Source organism: Abramis brama (genome assembly GCF_963993115.1).
Source record: "Abramis brama genome assembly, chromosome: 1".
NCBI classification, from domain to species: Eukaryota; Metazoa; Chordata; class Actinopteri; order Cypriniformes; family Leuciscidae; genus Abramis; species Abramis brama.
In genome coordinates, this window is record NC_139963.1 from 49,431,601 (window position 1) to 49,437,600 (window position 6,000).

The following is a 6,000-nucleotide window of genomic DNA, read 5'->3' on the forward strand; positions in this document are numbered from 1 at the left end:
AACACTATATTAGCACATATGGTCCCACTCTACATGGTGTTATAGTAACACTGAAGCAGTGTTAAAGTTAATGAGACAATTAAGTGATCAGTTGAGTGATGATTGAGCATTAGTGATGAACACCTGTTGTTGTTAACAAGCAGAATCACTGAAGGAAAGAGAAACAGTAGAACTACACTCAAGATTGTTGAAGTTAATGAGATAATTAAGTGATTAATTGAGTGATGGTTGAGCATTATTGAAGACACCTGATGATAACAAGCAGAATCACTGAAGGAGAAAATCACAAATTGTAAGCCACCGTTATGGTGATGGGTGTTTGCTTTAGTTGGGCTCTAGACCCTTAAATTATTAACTTTAATTTTTGTTTGGCTGCTGTATCTGACTTACAACTGCCAAATGAACAAAGAAAAAAAGTGATCTGTTGGTTATGTTATGACAATCATCATTTGAACTTTATGTTTTTGATTTATGTTGTTGATTACAGCATAACTGTGATTCTGCATAAATATCAGGAATTTTAGATATAATATAAAGGATTTCTTAAAAGTTTTTTTTTTTAAAAAAATCTTTCTTTTAGGCACACAGAGACATAAAGATTCAGTCTATGCATCTCAACAATGGTGAGGAGCAGAATATTCAATTAGGAAAAGAAAATTACATAGACAATTCACCCTTCGCAAAGTCCCGCCCCCCTTAGTTACTGTCGCTATGCCCGACAAGCTACCGGTTCCAGCCATGGCGCTCCCGCTGTCAATTTGTACACTCCCTGGGGAAATTGTAAATAATTTCTGGAAAAATTACTTGATTTCAGACAGAAGCAGACAGAAAGGTCTGCAATTTGCTTTCGAGGGATATATTCAGGACGTGAACGTGACTCGAAATGAAAACAAAATAAATATTAAAGCTATAGCCTACAGGTCACAGGGAAAAAGTGAACCACCGCATCACCTGGCGATTGAGACTGAGGATAATAACATTAAAGAACAACACTGTTCCTGTAAAGCTGGGTATATAACTATCTATTCACTATTAAAATCATTAAAAAGCAAAAGCAGTATACATTTATAACGTTACATTCAGTAAGACATTCTAGCAAAGTGTTAACTACCGTAACATTAGTAGTGTGCTGTAACGACACAACGTGTGGTTAGCTCCACAGGTTTCTGCGCCCATGTCGTTGGTCTTATCTATACCCTGGATCTATGTAAAGCCCAAAATATTAACAGTGTGTCAGCCCAGTCCTCCACAAGCCTGCCACAACAGTGGCATAAACCAAGAGGCAAAAAAATAACACCGCTGCCCGTAACAGCTGTTGTGGTGGCGAAGGCGAAGACGGACCGAAAACGGAAACCCATCTTCTGTCACTACAGTAAAGACAGGTGAGTAGTTTTTTATGCTTTCTAAATACGAATAGAAATACCAAATTTGATAAACTAATAACTTACTGCGGCGTTAGAGTAGCCTACCAGTAATCTGGACTTTTATGATACAAGTAGACATGAATTTTGTATATTGCAGAGCCTTGTCTGAGGTGACAGATGAGGATTTGGAGTTACTGAGAGGATTTACAGGGACACCTATGAGCTACATAGCAAACAGGCCACCAATAGATGTAGCAGTAGGTCAGGAAATGTACCCCCTTGGAAGTGGTTTGAGCTACCAGGTAAAGCAGTGACAGATTAAAACTTGATACAGATTAAGATTCATTTATTATCATTTGCAGGCAGCCACAGTTCATTACAAAATAAAAACATTCACAATGTAACAAAAATTCAAACTAAGAATGAACAATACTTCTACAGCATTTATTAATCTTACTGTTAATTTAAACATTTACTTATAGATTATTCAAAATCAAGATTTGTATTAGTTAATGCACTATGAACTAACATGAAAAACAATGAATAGCTTGCATTTTTATTAACTAACATTAACAAAGACATACAGTAACAAATGTATTGCTAATTGTTTGTTCATGTTAGTTAATACATTATACATAGTATTCATTCTAATAACTTGTGTAACAGGCAAACAGAAATCATGGCCACATGGGTTAACTGCAGCACTTTGCTGTCCCTATGCGGTTTCTTTAGCAGCCTATGCCCGAATAATGTGCTGCTGGAAATTAGACAACATACACACCACAAACCATATCTGGTTTATATTTCCTAACATGGAATTAGGGATCCTACCAGATACGATCTTAAATTTTTTGACTTTGGCTATTGCTCTTTCGACATGCACTCGGTGTTTGGCTATTTTCTTTGTCATCTCAACATCTGGGACTGGCATTTGAAGATTTGACTTTGCAAATGGTGGAATGTTTAGATTAAGGTCAAGCTCCTTCACATCTTTCTCAATGAGAAACCCCTTATCCACCATGAGCCCATCACCTTTCTTAAGGTAGCCACACTGAAGAAGACCTTTCAGTAAATCTTTGATTTTGCACTGTCTGAATAGCTCTTGGTCAGAAATGGATCCCGTGTAAAGTGTAGATGTAAACATAATGGAGCCACGAGGATCACAGACTATCAGAGACTTAAGTGTGTTAGTAGACTTGTAGTTAGAATAAGTCTGACTTTGCACTAACAGTGAGCTGGGTTTCTCAATCTTTATCTCTGTGCAATCAAGAATGGCAAAAGTTGTTGGAAACTCTGATTTGTAGTTGGCTGGCATGTTTTCTGTGATTATGTCCCTGTGTGGCCAAACAGACACATTACCTAGCCTACCATACATGAAGTCAATCCATGAACTAAATAAAGTGCTAACACTTTGCATATCGATTTGAAATTTGAAAGCTAGCTCTTTGAGGTTGAAGTTTTGTCTTAGTCTCATAAGTACAAGTATAAACTGTTGACATAAAGGCATATGCCGGATGTGCCTGTTCAATTTCTCATATGTTAAGGGGATGTGTGTTTGTGGAACTGTGTCGTTATCTGGTAGTCTGAAAAATGTACACAGTTTGTTAAACTCATCGTAAGTGAACCCAGTGCAGTATCGGAAGTAGTTAGGGACACTGCTGTTATTTATCACCTCGGCTGTAAGTGGGTAAGGAGACTGACAAGTTTGTATTTTCGCCCTTAGCAAGTCATTTTCTTTTTCTTTTTGAGCAAGAAGAGTCTTCAGTCGTTCCAGCTCCTCCTGTTTTTCTTTCATCTGGGGTTGGTCATCTGTGCACTCTGTAAACATAAGAATGAAATGATTAGAACTAGTGTTTTATTAACACAGGACATAAACAAAGTGTAAATAACTAAAAAACATTGCAATATACTTTTTTCTTCTTTCTTGTGTGTGTAGCTCCCATTATTGGACAACACTTTGCCAAGATCCTCCCTATCAAACCCTACTGATGATTTTCCAGTATTCCCTTTACCACCACAGCCAAGCACTTTCTGCACAGTCCTAACAAAAGATCAGATGAAATGCTATAATACCATGATGGTCTCAAGGTCTGAATCTGAGGCACTGGAGAAACAAACCAGACAACAGAGCACCAACAACATCTGGCATTGTGTCCGCTCTCACCGTCTTACTTCATCCTCTTTCAAGAGAGTATACTCCAGGAAAGCAGACTACGAGCAGCTTGCCACCAGCATGCTGAGGAAGAAGACACTGCAAACCTCAGCAATGAAGAGAGGCCTGGAGCTTGAGCCAGTTGCTGCAGCCCAATACACAGGGGTCACAGGAAATCAAGTGTACATGTGTGGCTTTGTCGTCAATCCCAACACCCGCCATTTAGGTACATCTCCTGACAGGAAAGTCCTTCAGCGTGGTTGTGACAAAAGCTATGGACTTTTAGAAATAAAGTGCCCAGACCAGTACAGCTACACAGGTTGTAAATACCTCCAAAAGCACAGTGGTGACATACCGTCTCAAACGTAATCATGAGTACTATTACCAAGTTATAGGACAGATGGGAATAACTGGGATGCCATGGTGTGACTTTTTTGTAAAATGTGACAATGACTACCATCTGGAACGCATTCAATTTGATGCAGAAATGTGGGGGGAAATTAAATCTAAACTAGACTGGTTCTTTTTTGAGCATTTCCTACCAGCCCTGTGCAGTTAGACATCACTAACAAAAAACAAAACACATACCCATTTCAGTGACCAGAGTGCTCTCCCCTGTAGTGGTATCCTCCATTAATGATGTTGCCATCTCTCCTGTACCCATGTCTTGTAGATCACACCCGACGCTGTTAATATGATATATACACATTTGATATTTCCAAAATAATATGCTTAGCAGGCTATATAACATCTGATGTGATTGTAATTTGTAATGTAATATGTACAAAATTAAAAATATTGCATTATTGTTATTATTTGCTTTTTCTTTATATGAATGACCAAAAAATGAATCGTCACGTCAGTGACCCATATCAGATAATCACCTGATGATTTCAGTATTATCTGGCCTCCTGTCAACTCGTAGTCTTTTCCTTGGTGGCACTGACACTGGTCGCAACTTTGGCGGACGTCTCGCAGGTGTAACGCTACTATGGTCATATGCCAATGCAGGCAGTGGATCAGGGTGAGCGGGTGTCGGCCGGCCGTCAACGAAGTGCTGGAGTTTAATGACAGAAATGGATTTATTCATTCTAAATTACTTCTTAAGTATCTTAAAAGGAAATTCATTCAGTACACAGACAAAGGGCAGACATGTCAGGCAAAACTTCTTTAGGCTCGCTAATGTTTAGCTAAGTTAACTGTTAGCTAACTTACCGTAAGTTAGTTACGTTAAGCTTTTAACAATACATTTCTCCGGTGACGACAAATTGTAAAACAATGTTCACAATAAAACAAACACTGCTACATAGTAAAAGGTTGTAGTGAGTATAATTGAGTTAACGTTACCTTTGAACACACATAGATGTGTTTGGCTGTGGAACGATTTTTCATCTTGTTCAAACTCAGTTGCTGGTGAGGCCGTCCACACAAACGTATCCATTTCATGCACTTCTCCAGGTTACTGACAGGTTTAGGGAACGGGTGAAATTGTACATTGCCCAGCCTTTCTGGGTACCTACTGTCTGCGTTGCAAGTCCCATACGAGCACCGTTTCACCATTTTCAAAGTTAATCGCCGATGCTAGTCTATGTCGGACTTGTTTGTTTGTCGGGCAAAATGGCGGATAGTCACGGGGGCACAAAATATCGGCGCTATGATTGGTCAGATCACCTGTCAATCAAGCTCCCTGCGAAGGGTGAATTCAGATCATAATTTATTCATACTGCAATGCATGATGGGAGCCATTAATGAGTTGTGATTGGTGGCAGCCACTGCAACATGCTTTATTATTGTCACCATTGTTGAGATTCACAGGCTGATTATTGATGTCTGTGTTTCTAAATAAATTCATTTGAAAGTGTTTTGATCAGAACAATGTTTTTTAAATATATTGGATTATAAGAAAAATACTGATAATCATATGCTGTAGAATCACAGAGCTGCTGCTAACAAGTTACACCAAACTATCTCTATAAGTTTCATTTTTCAGATAACAGCATGATTATGTCAAAACATAACCAACACTATCAGATCACACTTTTTCTTTGTTCATTTGACTGTTATAAATCAATAACAGCAGACAAACAAAGTCTAAAGTTAATAATATACAGTAAGGGTCAAGAGCCCAACTAAAGCAAACACCCATCACCATAACGGTGGCTTACAATTTGTGATTTTCTCCTTCAGTGATTCTGCTTGTTATCATCAGGTGTCTTCAATAATGCTCAATCATCACTCAATTAATCACTTAATTATCTCATTAACTTCAACAATCTTGAGTGTGGACTCATATACACTCCCAGGAGAGTTCATTTAACACTGGAGTTTTTGCTGTGTAGTAAATGCCGCTCCATCTGAAAGCAGGTGATGGCGATTTACTACAAATCAAGGAACCGGCTTTACTGACGAGAGGCGCATATCAATGTCATGCGATATATCGCCCAGCCCTAATAGACATATGACAGAAATAAAGTCAGTCTGGTT